Source organism: Symsagittifera roscoffensis, chromosome 4, assembly GCF_963678635.1.
Source record: "Symsagittifera roscoffensis chromosome 4, txSymRosc1.1, whole genome shotgun sequence".
NCBI lineage: Eukaryota > Metazoa > Xenacoelomorpha > Acoela > Convolutidae > Symsagittifera > Symsagittifera roscoffensis.
This window is the reverse complement of record NC_087065.1, coordinates 13484121-13502174: the sequence shown is the minus strand read 5'-3', so window position 1 is coordinate 13502174 and position 18054 is coordinate 13484121. Positions and strand designations below refer to the sequence as shown.

At 31.7% G+C, this 18054-nt stretch overlaps 1 protein-coding gene across 1 annotated transcript in view; it reads left to right on the top strand.

Moving 5' to 3' along the window:
* LOC134845237 (AT-rich interactive domain-containing protein 1B-like) overlaps positions 1-18054 on the top strand; it is a 93550-nt gene that overhangs the window by 56214 nt on the left and 19282 nt on the right. The window lies entirely within an intron of this gene.

Below are 18054 nucleotides of genomic sequence, written 5' to 3'. Positions count from 1 at the left end.
AACTAAATGGTACCGATAATATATCGAGCATGTCGTAATCGATTGTTAATAACTCGAGGTGATGATGCTCTTTCATTGATTACTTTGATTGATGTAGAATCATAAAAAAAATTTTCTTTATTTGAAAAGCTGTTACCCCACATGCCTCCTGAAAATGTCGAACTTTATTGTATTGACGTTGTGTCGAGACTGGTGTTCATTTTTTCATAACTTGAAATCATGATGCTCTTTCTCTGATTATTTAAAATTCATCTGGCATCATAAATAAGGTTTTTGTTTCATTACTCCGGTACCCTCCACTTGCCGATGTTAACATTTGGCTGACTAAATAGTACCGATTTTATATCGAGCATGTCGTGATCTATTGTTAACAACTGGAAGAGATGATGTTCCATCTTTGTTTACCCAAATTGATCTAGCATCATAAATTATCTATCTTTGTTTGAAAAGCTGCTACCCCCACAGGGCTCCTGACAATTTTAGAACTGTATCGTGTTGACGTTGTGTTGAGACAGTGGTATTTGATTTTTCATAACTTGAATTGACGATGCTCTTTCCTTGATTGCCAATATTGCATCTTGCATCATGAATAATTTGTTTTAGTCTTCGGTACCCTCCACTTGCCATTGATAACAATTGGCGAACTTTATGGTACCGAAAATATATCGAGCATGCCTTAATCGATTGTTAATAACTCGATGTGATGATGCTCTTTCATTGATTACTTTGATTGAGGTAGAATCATAAATTTATCTTTCTTTATTTGAAAAGCTGTTACCCCCACATGCCTCCTGAAATGTCGAACTTTATGGTATTGACGTTGTTTCGAGACGTGTTCATTTTTTCATGACTTGAAATCATGATGCTCTTTCTCTGATTATTTAAAATTCATCTGGCATCATGAATAAGGTTTTTGTTTCATTACTCCGGTACCCTCCACTTGCCTATGTTAACAATTGGCTGACTAAATAGTACCGATTTTATATCGAGCTTGTCGTGATCTATTGCTAACAACTCGAAGAGATGATGCTCTATCTTTGTTTACTAAAATTGATCTAGCATCATAAATAATCTATCTTTGTTTGTAAAGCTGCTACCTCCCACTGGGCTCCTGACAATTGTAGAACTGTATCGTGTTGACATTGTGTTGATACTGTCGTATTTGTTTTTTCCTAATTCGAATTGACGATGCTCTTTTCTGTGATTAACTAACATTCGTCTAGCGTCATGAGTAAAAAAATTTTTTCTCCTGTATCCTCCAAAAATAATAACTCCTTGATTGCTCTTTCCTTGATTGCTAATAACTCATCTTGCGTCATAAATACGTTTTTTTCGTCACCGGTACCCTCCACTTGCCATTGGTAGCAATTGGCGAACTATATGTTACCGATAACATATCGAGCATGTCGTAATCGATTGTTGAGAACTCGAAGTGATGATGCTCTTTCATTGATTACTTTGATTTATGTAGAATCATAAAATTATTTTTCTTTATTTGAAAAGCTGTTACCCCCACATGCCTCCTGAAAATGTCGAACTTTATGGTATTGACGTTGTGTCGATCTGTCACATTTGATTTTTCATAATTTGAAGTAATGATGCTCTTTCCTTGATTGCTAAATATTCATCTTGCATCACGAATAAGTTTTGTTGTCACCGGTGCCCTCCACGTGCCATTGATAATAACTGGCGAACTAAATGGTACCGATAATATATCGAGCTTGTCGTTATCGATTATTAATAACTCGAAGTGATGATGCTCTTTCATTGATTACTTTGATTGATCTAGTATCATAAAATTATCTCTTTATTTGAAAAGCTGTTACCCACACATGCCTCCTGAAAATGTCGAACTTTATGGTATTGACGTTGTGTCGAGACTGGTGTTCTTTTTTTCATAACTTGAAATCATGATGCTCTTTCTCTGATGATTTAAAATTCATCTGGCATCATAAATAAGGTTTTTGTTTTATTTCTTCGGTACCCTCCACATGCCTATGTTAACAATTGGCTAACTAAATAGTACCGATTTTATATCGAGCATGTCGTTATCTTTTGTTAACAACTCGAAGAGACGATGCTCTGTCATTGTTTACCTAAATTGATCTAGCATCATAAATTAACTATCTTTGTTTGAGAAGCTGCTACCCCCACATGGCTCCTGACAATTGTAGAACTATATGGTATTGACGTTGTGTTCAGACTATGGTATTTGATTTTTCATAACTTGAATTGACGATGCTCTTTCCTTGGTTGCTAATATTGCATCTTGCGTCATAAATAAGTTTTTTCGTCACCGGTACCCTCCACTTGCCGTTGGTAGCAATTGGTGAACTATATGGTACCGATAACATATCCAGCATGTCGTAATCGATTGTTAATAACTCGAAGTGATGATGCTCTTTCATTGATTACTTTGATTGATCTAGTATCATAAAATAATTTTTCGTTATTTGAAAAGCGGTTACCACCACATGCCTCATGAAAATGTCGAACTTTATGGTATTGACGTTGTGTCGATCTGTATTATTTGATTTTTCATAACTTGAAGTGATGATGCTCTTTACTTGATTGCCAATTATTCATCCTGCATCACGAATAAGTTTTTTTGTCACCGGTGCCCTCCACTTGCGATTGATATTAATTGGCGAACTAAATGGTACCGATAATATATCGAGCATGTCGTAGTCGATTGTTAATAACTCGAGGCGATGATGCTCTTTCATTGATTATTTTGATTGATGTAGAATCATAAAATTTTTTTTGAAAAGCTGTTACCCCACATGCCTCCTGAAAATGTCGAACTTTATGGTATTGACGTTGTGTCGAGACTGGTGTTCATTTTTTCATAACTTGAAATCATGATGCCCTTTCTCTGATTATTTAAAATTCATCTGGCATCATGAATAAGGTTTTTGTTTCATTACTCCGGTACCCTCCACTTGCCTATGTTAACAATTGGCTGACTAAATAGTACCGATTTTATATCGAGCTTGTCGTGATCTATTGCTAACAACTCGAAGAGATGATGCTCTATCTTTGTTTACTAAAATTGATCTAGCATCATAAATAATCTATCTTTGTTTGTAAAGCTGCTACCTCCCACTGGGCTCCTGACAATTGTAGAACTGTATCGTGTTGACGTTGTGTTGAGACAGTGGTATTTGGTTTTTCTTAACTTGAATGGACGATGCTCTTTCCTTGATTGCCAATATTGCATCTTGCGTCATGAATAATATTTTTTTAGTCTTCGGTACCCTCCACTTGCCATTGATAACAATTGGCGAACTTTATGGTACCGATAATATATCGAGCATGACGTAATCGGTTGTTAATAACTCGAGGTGATGATGCTCATTCATTGATTACTTTGATTGAGGTAGAATCATAAAATTATCTTTCTTTATTTGAAAAACTGGTACCCCCACATGTCTTCTGACAATTGTCGAACTATATGGTATAGCACTTGTCGATCCTATCTTCTTTGATTTTTCACAACTTTATTTGATGATAATGTTAACTGGATTGCTAACAACTCATCTTGCATCATAAGTTTTTTTTCCATCACTGGTACCCTCCACTTGCCATTGATAACAAATGGCGAACTATATGGTACCGATAATATATCGAGCATGTCGTAATCGATTGTTAACAATTCGAAGTGATGCGGCTCTTTCATTGATTACTTTGGTTGACCTAGCATCAAAAAATTATCCATTTTTGTTTGAAAAGCTGGCACCTCCACATGTGTCCTGACAATTATCGAATTATATAGTATTGACGTCGTGCTGAGACTGTTGTACTTGATTTTTCATATTTTGAATTGACGATGCTCTTTCTTCGATTATTTAAAGTTCATCTAGCATCATGAAAAATGTTGTTGTTGGACATTTATCAGACAATAAGGTTGAACTTCTACAAAAGCTAAAAGAGTGGTGGACAGTTGACGTTGATGGAGATTGTATTACTTTAGACTTGTGTAGAAACACTGAAATTTCAATAATTTTGTTAAAAAGATGGATAGGAGATTTCAAAAAAGAAGAGTACTGCCAGATTTATCAACAATGTTTTTATTTAGAAGAGTTAACTCGGGTTGGGTGTCGATCGGTAGAAAACAAAACAATGGAAGAGCCTATGAAACAAAAACTGAAGATAAGGAACATCATTTCGATTACTGTTTTGAATTTGATACAACTACAAAATCTAGATTTGTCAGAATATCTTTTAATCGATTATCCAAATTTAAAAGACTTCCGGTTGCTTATACTACAAAATATTAAAAGAAAACGATCAAAAATGTATTATTTGGTAATTTATTTCACTGGTTAGAAGTAGAACAAATCAAAAAAATTTTGGTCGATATTTCAAAGTTTGAGTTGTGTATCGGAAAAATAACATATCTGACTTTGGTGTCAAATGTATATGTTAGTTATGTTAGAAAAATTCAATAAAACTGATTGATTGGGAAGTTTCATAAACACAGTTTTGTTCTGATCTAAAAAAGATTTCAATATCTGTGAATACTTCATTTTGATTGGTTAATACCACAAATATTACCTGTGAAGGAATGCTCGGTTCTGATTGTTTGATATCAAAATTGTTGAACACTCCATTTTGAGTAAAAGCTTGATTCTGATTGGTTGATCTCAAAAAAGATAAAAATTTCGTGTTAAGTAATGCTCGATTCTGATTAGTTGATATCAAGTTTTCTCAAAACTCCATGGTTAGATATGATGATTTTTTTGTTTCAGCTTGGCCAAATGGGATGATATCCATTCTGATTTTCTTTCACCTTAAATACAATTGGTTTAGAAATTTAACTGTTTTTTTTTTACTTATGTTCATGGGATATACTAAATCTCCCATTTATTCTCGAGTTCTTTCTTTACTTATTGAGATGCCGTCACTGAATAGAAACGAAAGAGTTGAATGTCTTGTATGTGGGAGAGAATACACACATAAAGATGTGTCAAGACATCGTAGAACCTGTGGTGTTTTGAAATGTTCGAACTCTAACTTTTATACATATAGCAACGAGGAACTCACTTATCATATAAAGAAGCTTTCTTCTTGTCAACAGAATGTTAAATTCAGAAAGAACGCTCAGCAGTCTCGAAACACGCTCCAAGAGAAGAAAATTAATGTTTTTTTTTTACATAAAAACATGAGGAAATTACTATGATTAATAATTTTTACTGAATCTGAAAAGTCTTTACAATTGTGATAAATATGAAAAATTCATTATAGTTAAATAATACAGTTTTTTCATCACAATTCTTGATCTGACTTTTTTTTTTCAAAGGTTCTGATTGATGATAAAACCAGCAACAATCGAGTTCAAATTGTCTTGAAACTTTCAATAGAAATCGATCCGAAAATCTTTATTCTACAGTTAAAACACCATTGGTTGCAAGCTTGCTGAGATTTTGTTGCTATAAATTTGTAGTAAAAGAGCATAACATAAGCTAAAAAGTGGTTAAGTATTTGTTAAAAAATTGTAAAAAAACTGGATATTTATAAAACATGACTAATTGAAAGGATTTGCCTAGTTACCATTTTAAATTTTTCCTTGTTAAGTACTTAAAAAAGTGTTCATAGAGTAGTGCGTTTTAAGCAGATAATGGGGGTTGATTTAAGATTTATGGTTTTCTACTGTTTTTTTTGACGATTTAGAAACAAAATGATATCTGACCTAGAAAAGATGAAAAAATAATGGGGGTTGATTTAAGATTTATGGTTTTCTACTGTTTTTTTTTGACGATTTAGAAACAAAATGATATCTGACCTAGAAAAGATGAAAAATGAAAAAATGTATGTTTTTGCTAGCCTTTGAAAATTTCAAGATAATAATATACATTATTCTCAACCAAACATTAATTTCAATATAGCAACTCAGAGTTGAAATAGCAACATACAGTTATCAGTTTGAGAAAATCATTTGAAGATTTTTAGCAAAGGATTTATGGTTTTAATTCTGCTTCGGATTATTGAACGTTCGTTGAAATGATACATTTTTTTCATCTAAAATTCAAGTTTCTTGTAAATTTTTTGTTATAATTGGATTAAGTTGGAAGATAGTAGATGAAGCAGAAACAGAAAAAAAAACTAAATTGAGGTAGAAATTCAAATTAATTCCTTATGAGTTTTGAGATAATTTTACTAAAATTTAGCTTATAAGTTATATATTGAAAAAATCCAACTATTCAGATGTTTAGAGGATAATTTTTATGAATTAAACCCAACTCCGACATCTTTTGCAAGATGATACTTGAAGCATAAATCAAAAATTTGCTTTCAAGATCTACATGTCAATTTTTTGGATAAAAAATAAAAAACTTCGGAGAAAATAATTTGGAGCTTGCTGAAATTTTCCAAACAAACTGATACTATAGCAGAAACAGAGGTAGAACTTCTTAATTATATAAAATTTTTCAATTAGACTCACAGTAAAGATTTTGTTTTGGTTAGCTTGAGTTTTTTTCAATTAAAAAATTAGGTAGAACTAGAGTTTTTTTACTCAATAAATTTCGCAAAATTATTCAAATAATACAGTTTGCTCCTTCATTTCGTTCTCTAGATCCATTTTTTAAAGCGTTCTTTTAGAAGTTTTTATATGTTGCAGAAGTTAGGAACTAGATTCCCTTGCGTATTTCTACTTCCGAAGGTTTTCAGATTATAACTAATAGAGCTGCTCTTAATTTGCTCTAAAAACAACGTAAAAATACGCCTTTTACTTATCAGTTCTCACATCTGCTTTTGAATGCATTAACTAGCACCGATTCTTTCTCACTTAGACATTTTTGAGAAAACAAAAATCAAGAATAAAAAGCAATTTAATAACTATTTTGCAAGAAAAGTGATAGTTAATGATTCGAAAAGTTATATTTTTGCTTATGTAGTTTACTGTAGCAACTGAACAAGGGAACCTAAAGGAGAACATGTACAAAATATTTAGAATTATTCAAACGTTATCAGTTCTATTTATATCTCCGACAGCAAATTGTTCATTCAATTGATACTATTTTCCTCCTAAATGTGTGTTTCTGACTAAATTTTCTTGCAAATTGAGTTCAAATTCGAAAACATGTATTAAGCAGAAAGCAAGAACAACCTTGAAACATAGAAAATTTCTACGGAAAAATACAGAAGATTATGTTGTAGAAGCAACAGAGATAATCGGCAGTTATATAGAAGATTTTCTTGAATTTCATCCAATATACTTAAGAGAAAAATGTAGCCCATTTTTAGTCTATTTTAGCAGTAAACTTCATTTTTTATCATTGATCTGAAAATTATTATAATTAACGTCAAAAATTATAATTTACGTCTCAGAAGTTGTAATTTTGTTTTAAGTATATTTTTTCATTTAGATCAGAAGCATTAAAAAGTTAGCCAAAACCTTGAGATTTTTGCAATTTTTCCCAAAAATTTGATTTTTTTCGAAGTTTCAGTAGGTTTGAAGCCTTTATGAGCTTTCCCTCTGGTATTCAGAACTATATATAACCTGCTTCTGAGCTCAATTTAGGGTAAATTTTATCATTTTTTAATATTTTGAGAGAAAATCGTGGAAAAATTCATGTTTTTTAGTCAAAACTTTCAATCATTGTCTCAATTTTGTATCATTTCAATGAAATTACAACTAGGGCCTTATTTTAAACACTGGACGTAATATAACAATGATATTCTACAACTCGATCGGATGCGACAAAATAATTAACCTAAAATTGATTTTCTTTCGAAGCTTCAGTATGTTTCTGCATAGTTTGTGGTAAAAAGAGCACTGTTTTAAACAGTCAGATCATCTTATAAAATAGTTATTAGGTAAAATTATACCAAATCTTGTCGCGTTTTGAAGTTTTTTGAAAAATATTTAAGTTTTTTTGATAAATATTCAAGGTTTTAAAAGTCTTACCATTGACTTACCATGAGCCATAATCAAAATACCTTCATTCCACAATCTACACCGAATACTGATTTTCACCAATTAAATAATGCGCATTTTCTTACCATCACACTGAAACCTTACCATTCCCTATCTTTTTACATTGGGAAAACTATTCCCTATCTTAATACAATGAATTTCTAATCCTTATACATAGAGAACTCTATAATTTATCCTAATAAATTGGAATTTCGGGCGCCGAAAAAAAAATTTATCATCTGAAACTTGTCATCTTAATACATTGGGAAAGTGGTAATTGTTTTTAAATGACACGAATTGATGATGCTATTTCACTAGTCTGGTTGATCTAGCATCATTAAACACTCTATCTTTGTCTGAAAAACCTGGACCCTTCACTTGCCTATGTAAACAATTGGCGAACTACTTGGTCCCGATATTATATCGAGCATGTTTTAATCGATTGTTAATAACTCGAAGTGATGCGCTTTCCTTGATTACTCTGATTGATCTAGCATCATAAAATTATCTATCTTTGTTTAAAAAGCAGATACCTCCAGATGCCTTCTGACCAGTGTCGAACTGTATGGTATTGACATTGCGTCGATCCTGTCATTTTTGATTTCTCATAACTTGAAGTGATGATGCTCTTTCTTTGATCATTCAAGCTATATTTAGCATGGTAAATAAATTTTTTGTTTAAATATCCGTTTTCCTCTACTTGCCATTGATAACAATTCACGAACAATATTATGCTGAGCACGTCGGAATCGATTGTTAATATCTCGAAGCGATCATGCTCGTTCTTTGATAATTCAAAAATCATCCAGCATCACAAATAAAATTTTTGTTTTCTATCCCCGATACCCCCCACTTGCCATTGACAACAATTGGCGAACTGTATCTTTCCGATATTATACTTCACAAAATTTTATGGTTTTTCACAAATTTGTATTAAAAAACTTGAAAAACCCAAAGTTTGTAATTATGAACTGTGTAATTTAGTGCTGTCATCCTACTCTTAAAGGATGCATATTTTATTTCCAATATATGCTGCTTTTATGAGTTGTTAAAAATTCGAAGCACCGGAGGTGCGCTACACGCTATTATTTGTTTGAAAAAACGGTACCCTTCATTTTATGTTAATAATGGGCGAATTATATGGTGTCAATTTTATGCCGAGCATGTCTCACTCTTTTGTTAATAACTCGAAGTGATAATGCTGTTTCATCTACTACTTTGTTTGATCTAGCATCATAAACGATTCTTTGTTTGAAAAACTGGTACCATCCACTTGCTTTTGTTACCAATTGTCGAACTATATGGTATTGAAGTTGTGTCAAGACTGCGGTACATGATTTTTCATAACTTGAAGTGATGATGCACTTTCTTTGATTATTTAAATTTCATCTAGCATCACAAAAAAAAGTTTTTGTTTTCTAAGTCTGGTTAAAAAAAAACTTTGGAGAAAATAATTTGGAGCTTGCTGTAATTTTCTAAAAAAACTGATACTTTAGCAGAAACAGATGTAGGAATTCTTAATTATATGAAATTTAACATGAAAATTATCGATTAGACACACAGTAAAGATTTTGTTCTGGTTAGCTTGAATTTTTTTCAATTAGAAAATTAGGTAGAACTAGAGTTTTTACTCAATAAGTTTCGCAAAATTATTCAATTCATACAGTTTGCATCTTTATTTCCTTCTCTAAATCGATTTTTTTAAAAAGCGTTCTTTTAGAAGTTTTTAGATGTTGCGGAAGTTAGGAACTAGGTTCCCTTGCGTATTTCTACTTCCGAAGGTTTGCAGATTATAACTAATAGAGCTGCTCTTAATTTGTTCAAAAAACAACGTAAAAATACGCCTTTAATTTATCAGTTCTCACATCTGCTTTTGAATGCGTTAACTAGCACCGATTCTTTCTCACTTAGACATTTTTGAGAAAACAAAAATCAAGAATAAAGAGCGATTTAATAACTATTTTGCAAGAAAAGTGATAGTTAATGATTCCAAAAGATGTATTTTTGCTTAAGTAGTTTACTGTAGCAACTGAACAAGGGAACCTAAAGGAGAACATGTACAAAATATCTAGAATTAATTAAACGTTATCAGTTCTACTTTTATCTCCGACAGCAAATTGTTCATTCAATTGATACTATTTTCCTCCTAAATGCCTAGTTCTGACTAAATTTTCTTGCAAATTGAGTTCAAATTCGAAAACATGTACTATGTACTAAGCAGAAAGCAAGAATAACCTTGAAACATAGAAAATTTCTACGGAAAAATAAAGAAGATTATGTTGTAGAAGCAACAGAGATAATCGGCAGTTATATGAAGATTTTCTTGAATTTCATCCAATATACTTTAGAGAAAAATTTAGCCCATTTTTAGTCTATTTTAGCAGTAAACATCATTTTTTATCATTGATCTGAAAATTAATATAATTAACGTCAAAAATTATAATTTACGTCTCAGAAATTGTAATTTTGTTTAAAGTATATTTTTTCATTTAGATCAGAAGCATTAAAAAATTAGCCGAAACCTTGAGATTTTTGCAATTTTTCCCAAAAATTTGATTTTTTTCGAAGTTTCAGTAGGTTTGAAGCCTTTATGAGTTTTCCGTCTGGTATTCAGAACTATATTACCTGCTTCTGAGCTCAATTTAGGGTAATTTTTATCATATTTTAATATTTTGAGAGAAAATTGTGGAAAAATCCATATTTTTTAGTCAAAACTTTCAATCATTGTCTCAATTTTGTATCATTCCAATGAAAATACAACTTGGGCCTTGTTTTAAACTCTGGACGTAATATAACAATGATGTTTTACAACTCGATCGGATGCGACAAAATAATTAACCTAAAATTGATATTTTTTGAAGCTTCAGTAGGTTTCTGCATAGTTTGTGGTAAAAAGAGCACTGTTTTAAACAGTCAGATCATCTAATAAAATAGTTAATATGTCGAATTATACCAAATCTTGGCTTGTCGGGTTTTGAAGTTTTCTGAAAAAATTTTCAATTTTTTTGATTAAAATTAAAGGTTTTGAAAGTCTTACCTTTGACTTACCATGAGCCATAAACAAAATATCTTCATTCCACAATCTACACTGAATACTGATTTTCACCAATTAAATAACGCGCGCTGAGGTTTTTGCAAAAAACTAGACATTTCCTTACAAAATCCAAAAGAACCGTTTTTCTTACCTTTCTCTTACCATCACACTGAAACCTTACCATTCCCTATCTTTTTACCTTGGTAAAACTATTCCCTATCTTAATACAATGAATTTCTTATCCTTATACATAGAGAAATATATAAACTATCCTAATACATGGGAATTTCGGGCGCCGAAAAAAATTTATCATCTGAAACTTGCCATCTTAATACATTGGGAAAGTGGTAATTGTTTTTAAATGACACGAATTGATGATGCTTTTTCACTAGTCTGGTTGATCTAGCATCATTAAACACTCTATCTTTGTCTGAAAAACCTGGACCGTTCACTTGCCTATGTAAACAATTGGCGAACGACATGGTCCCGATATTATATCGAGCATGTTTTAATCGATTGTTAATAACTCGAAGTGATGCTCTTTCCTTGATTACTCTGATTGATCTAGCATCATAAAATTATCTATCTTTGTTTAAAATGCAGATGCCTTCTGACCAGTGTCGAACTGTATGGTATTGACATTGCGTCGATCCTGTCATTTTTGATTTCTCATAACTTGAAGTGATGATGCTCTTTCTTTGATCATTCAAGCTATATTTAGCATGGTAAATAAATTTTTTGTTTAAATATCCGTTTTCCTCTACTTGCCATTGATAACAATTCACGAACAATATTATGCTGAGCACGTCGGAATCGATTGTTAATATCTCGAAGCGATCATGCTCGTTCTTTGATAATTCAAAAATCATCCAGCATCACAAATAAAATTTTTGTTTTCTATCCCCGATACCCCCCACTTGCCATTGATAATAATTGGCGAACTGTATCTTTCCGATATTATACTTCACAAAATTTTATGGTTTTTCACAAATTTGTATTAAAAAACTTGAAAAACCTAAAGTTTGTAATTTTGAACTCTGTAATTTAGTGCTGTCATTTTACTCTTATAGGATGCATATCTTATTTCCAATCTATGCTGCTTTTATGAGTTGTTAAAAATTCGAAGCACCGGAGGTGCGCTACACGCTAGTATTTGTTTGAAAAAACGGTACCCTTCATTTTATGTTAATAATGAGCGAATTATATGTTGTCAATTTTATGCCGACCATGTCTCACTCTTTTTTAAATAACTCGAAGTGATAATGCTGTTTCATCTACTACATTGGTTGATCTAGCATCATAAAAGACTCTGTTTGAAAAACTGGTACCATCCACTTGCTTTTGTTACCAATTGTCGAACTATATGGTATTGAAGTTGTGTCAAGACTGTGGTACATGATTTTCCATAACTTGAAGTGATGATGCACTTTCTTTGATTATTTAAATTTCATCTAGCATCACAAAAAAAAGTTTTTGTTTTCTATCTCTGGTAAAAAAAAAAAAACTTTGGAAAAAATAATTTGGAGCTTGCTGAAATTTTCTAAGCAAACCGATACTTTAGCAGAAACAGATGTAGGAATTCTTAATAATATGAAATTTGACATGAAAATTTTCGATTAGACACACAGTAAAGATTTTGTTTAGCTTGAATTTTTTTCAATTAGAAAATTAGGTAGAACTAGAGTTTTTACTCAATGTTTCGCAAAATTATTCAGTTCATACAGTTTGCATCTTTATTTCCTTCTCTAAATCGATTTTTTTAAAAAGCGTTCCTTTAGAAGTTTTTAGATGTTGCGGAAGTTAGGAACTAGGTTCCCTTGCGTATTTCTACTTCCGAAGGTTGCAGATTATAACTAATAGAGCTGCTCTTAATTTGCTCAAAAAACAACGTTAAAATACGTCTTTTTTATCAATTCTCACATCTGCTTTTGAGTGCGTTAACTAGCACCGATTCTTTCTCACTTAGACGTTTTTGAGAAAACAAAAATCAAGAGTAAAAAGCGATTTACTAACTATTTTGCAAGAAAAGTTATAGTTAATGATTCCAAAAGTTGTATTTTTGCTTAAGTAGTTTACTGTAGCAACTGAACAAGGGAACCTAAAGGAGAACATGTACAAAATATCTAGAATTAATCAAACGTCATCAGTTCTATTTATATCACCGACAGCAAATTGTTCATTCAATTGATACTATTTTCCTCCTAAATGCCCAGTTCTGACTAAATTTTCTTGCAAATTGAGTTCAAATAACCTTGAAACATAGAAAATTTCTACGGAAAAATAAAGAAGATTATGTTGTAGAAGCAACAGAGATAATCGGCAGTTATATAGAAGATTTTCATGAATTTCATCCAATATACTTTAGAGAAAAATTTTGCCAATTTTTAGTCTGTTTTAGCAGTAAACTTCATTTTTTATCATTGATCTGAAAATTATTATAATTAACGTCAAAAATTATAATTTACGTCTCAGAAGTTGTAATTTTGTTTCAAGTATATTTTTTCATTTAGATCAGAAGCATTAAAAAATTAGCCAAAACCTTGAGATTTTTGCAATTTTTCCCAAAAATTTGATTTTTTTCGAAGTTTCAGTAGGTTTGAAGCCTTTATGAGTTTTCCCTCTGGTATTCAGAACAATATTCATATTTTAATATTTTGAGAGAAAATTGCGGAAAAATCCATATTTTTTAGTCAAAACTTTCAATCATTGTCTCAATTTTGTATCATTCCAATGAAAATACAACTTGGGCCTTATTTTAAACTCTGGACGTTATATAACAATGATATTTCACAACTCGATCGGATGCGACAAAATAATTAACCTAAAATTGATTTTTTTCGAAGCTTCAGTAGAATTCTGCATAGTTTGTGGTAAAAAGAGCACTGTTTTAAATAGTCAGATCATCTAATAAAATAGTTAAAAGTTCGAATTATTCCAAATCTTGTCAGGTTTTGAAGTTTTCTGAAAAAATTTTCAATTTTTTTGATAAAAATTCAAGGTTTTAAAAGTCTTACCATTGACTTACCATGAGCCATAATCAAAATACCTTCATTCCACAATCTACACCGAATACTGATTTTCACCAATTAAATAACGCGCGCTGAGGTTTTTGCAAAAAACTAGACATTTCCTTGCAAAATCCAAAAGAACCGTTTTTCTTACCATTCTCTTACCATCACACTGAAACCTTACCATTCCCTATCTTTTTACCGTGGTAAAACTATTCCCTATCTTAATACAATGAATTTCTAATCCTTATACATAGAGAAATCTATAAACTATTCTAATACATGGGAATTTCGGGCGCCGAAAAAAAAATTTATCATCTGAAACTTGCCATCTTAATACATTGGGAAAGTGGTAATTATTTTTAAATGACACGAATTGATGATGCTATTTCAATAGTCTGGTTGATCTAGCATCATTAAACTTTGTCTGAAAAACCTGGACCCTTCACTTGCCTATGTAAACAATTGGCGAACTACATGGTCCCGATATTATATCGATATTAATAACTCGAAGTGATGCTCTTTCCTTGATTACTCTGATTGATCTAGCATCATAAAATTATCTATCTTTGTTTAAAAAGCAGATGCCTTCTGACCAGTGTCGATTTGTATGGTATTGACATTGCGTCGATCCTGTCATTTTTGATTTCTCATAACTTGAAGTGATGATGCTCTTTCTTTGATCATTCAAGCTGTATTTAGCATGGTAAATAAATTTTTAATTTAAATCTCCGTTATCCTCTTCTTGCCATTGATAACAATTCACGAACGATATTATGCTGAGCACGTCGGAATCGATTGTTAATAACTCGAAGCGATCATGCTCTTTCTTTGATAATTCAAAAATCATCCAGCATCACAAATAAAATTTTTGTTTTCTATCCCCGATACCCCCAACTTGCCATTGATAACAATTGGCGAACTGTATCTTTCCGATATTATACTTCACAATTTTTTATGGTTTTTCACAAATTTGTATTAAAAATTTTGAAAAACTTAAATAAAACTTCACAAAATTTTATGGTTTTTCACAAATTTGTATAAAAAATTTTTGAAAAACCTTAAAGTTTGTAACTATGAACTCTATAATTTAGTGCTGTCATCTTACTCTTAAAGGATGCATATCTTATTTCCATTATATGCTGCTTTTATGAGTTGTTAAAAATTCGAAGCACCGGAGGTGCGCTACACGCTAGTATTTGTTTGAAAAAACGGAACCCTTCATTTTATGTTAATAATGAGCGAATTATATGTTGTCAATTTTATGCCGACCATGTCTCACTCTTTTTTTAATAACTCGAAGTGATAATGCTGTTTCATCTACTACATTGGTTGATCTAGCATCATAAAAGACTCTGTTTGAAAAACTGGTACCATCCACTTGCTTTTGTTACCAATTGTCGAACTATTTGGTATTGAAGTTGTGTCAAGACTGTGGTACATGATTTTTCATAACTTGAAGTGATGATGCACTTTTATTTGATTATTTAAATTTCATCTAGCATCACAAAAAAAAAGTTTTTGTTTTCTATCTCTAGTACCCTCCACTTGCCAATGGTAACAATGGGCGAACTGTATCTTTCCGATATTATACTTCACAAAATTTTATGGTTTTTCACAAGTTTGTTTTAAAAATTTGGAAAATTTTCTATAAAACTTCACAAAATTTTATGGTTTTTCACAAATTTGTATTAAAAAACTTGAAAAACCTAAAGTTTGTAATTTTGAACTCTGTAATTTAGTGCTGTCATCTTACTCTTAAAGGATGCATATCTTATTTCCAATATATGCTGCTTTTATGAGTTGTTAAAAATTCGAAGCACCGGAGGTGCGCTACACGCTAGTATTTGTTTGAAAAAACGGTACCCTTCATTTTATGTTAATAATGAGCGAATTATATGTTGTCAATTTTATGCCGAGCATGTCTCACTCTTTTTTTAATAACTCGAAGTGATAATGCTGTTTCATCTACTACTTTGGTTGATCTAGCATCATAAAAGATTCTTTGTTTGAAAAACTGGTACCATCCACTTGCTTTTGTTACCAATTGTCGAACTATTTGGTATTGAAGTTGTGTCAAGACTGTGGTACATGATTTTTCATAACTTGAAGTGATGATGCACTTTCTTTGATTATTTAAATTTCATCTAGCATCACAAAAAAAAAGTTTTTGTTTTCTATCTCTGGTACCCTCCACTTGCCAATGGTAACAATGGGCGAACTATATGTTACCAATTTTATGTCGAGCATGTCGTTCGTACTCAGTAGTTAGTAACTCGAACTGATGATGCTCTTTTACTGAATACTTTGGTTGATCTAGCATCATGAAATAATCTTTGTTTGAAAAACCGGTATCTTCCACTTGCCTATGTTAACAATAGGCGAACTATGTGGAACCGATATTATATCGAGCATATCGGAATCGATTGTTGATAACTCGAAGTGATGATACTCTTCCAGCGATATATTTTTACTTATCTAGTATCGTTGTCAAATCTGATTTTTTATGGAGAAAAAAATTGTACCCTCCTTTTACTTATGTTGTTTGTGGGCGAATTAAAAGGTACCAATGTTTTGTCGAGCATGTCGTACTCGTTGGATAATAAATCGAAGTGTTTATACTTTTTTATTGATTTCTATCATTGATATATCGCCATAAATTTATCTATCTTTGTTTCAAAAACCGGTACCGTCCACTTGACTCTAAACGAATTGGTGAACTATTTTATGCGGAATTCTTATTGAGCATGTCATAACAGATATTTAATATATGGAAGTGATGATTCTATTTCCCTATTTTTCTTAAATTATCTAGCATCTTAAAATAATCCATCTTTGTTTGAAAAACTGGTACCCTCCATCTGCCTTTCGTAACAGTTGGAGAGCTATATGGTATTGACATTTTGTGTAGCTTGTCGTTTTCGTTTTTTCATAAAGTTGAAGTGATTATGTTCTTTCTTTGATTTTTTAAAACGCATGTAGCATCATTAATAAGGTATGTTTGTTTCATTTCTCCGGTACCATTGGCGAACTATATAGTACTATATCATTTCGATCATTTCATAATAGATTGTTAATAACTCGAAGTGATGTTGCTATTCCTGTGACTATTTTTTAAACTTATCTAGAATCGTTGACTAATCTGACTTTATTTGAAAAAACTGGTACCCGCCATTTGTCCATGTTGACACTTTTCGAACTATTCGGTACCAACTTTGTGTCGAGCATGACGTTTTCGTTTTGTTGCAACTCGAAGTGATGATACGCTTTCATTGATTACTATCATTGATCTAGCATCATAAAAATTTCTATCACTGCTTGAAAAACTGGTACCCTCCACTTGTCTATGTAATAAATTTCGAACCATATGGTAGCAATTTTGTGACGAGCATGTCGGTCTTGGTTTTTCTGAGCTCGAAGAGACGATGATTTTTCATCGCGCATTAAGGTGTCATCTTGCATTAATGAATAATCTGATTTTCTTTCAATTCACAGGTACTGTCCACTTGCCATTGAAAGCAATTGGCAAACTATATAGTTACGACATTGTTTTGAGCCTATCATATTCGAGTCTTCATAGCTCGATATTATGATGCTCTACCCGCCTTTAATAATTATTTATCTATATGGTATCAAACATTTCGTCGAGCGTTATTCGTTGATTTTTCTAAATTCGCCTTTCATAATCCCCTTTCATCGTGATAATACTTTTCCATCAATCAATAGTGGTTGGTCTATATCAATAAATCTGCTGTTGTTTGAAAATCTGGGTAATGTCCACTTGCCTATGTTAACAATTTGCAAATTATTGGCTACGGAAACTGTAGACCATTTTGCAATTGATTTTTTTCAAGTCAAAGTGATGATGCTCCTACAACTATTAAGAATTTTTGTACCATTAATAAGTTTTTTTGTTCCAAGCATTAGGTACCCTCCACTCACTTGCTTTGATAACAATTGGCGATTTTTATGGTACCAACATTTTATCGAGTTTTATGCTTTCGATTTTTCTGAACTCGAAAAGGCGATCCTCTTCCATCGATTAATTATGGTTCAGCTAGCATCATTAAATCTGCTTATATTTAAAAAAA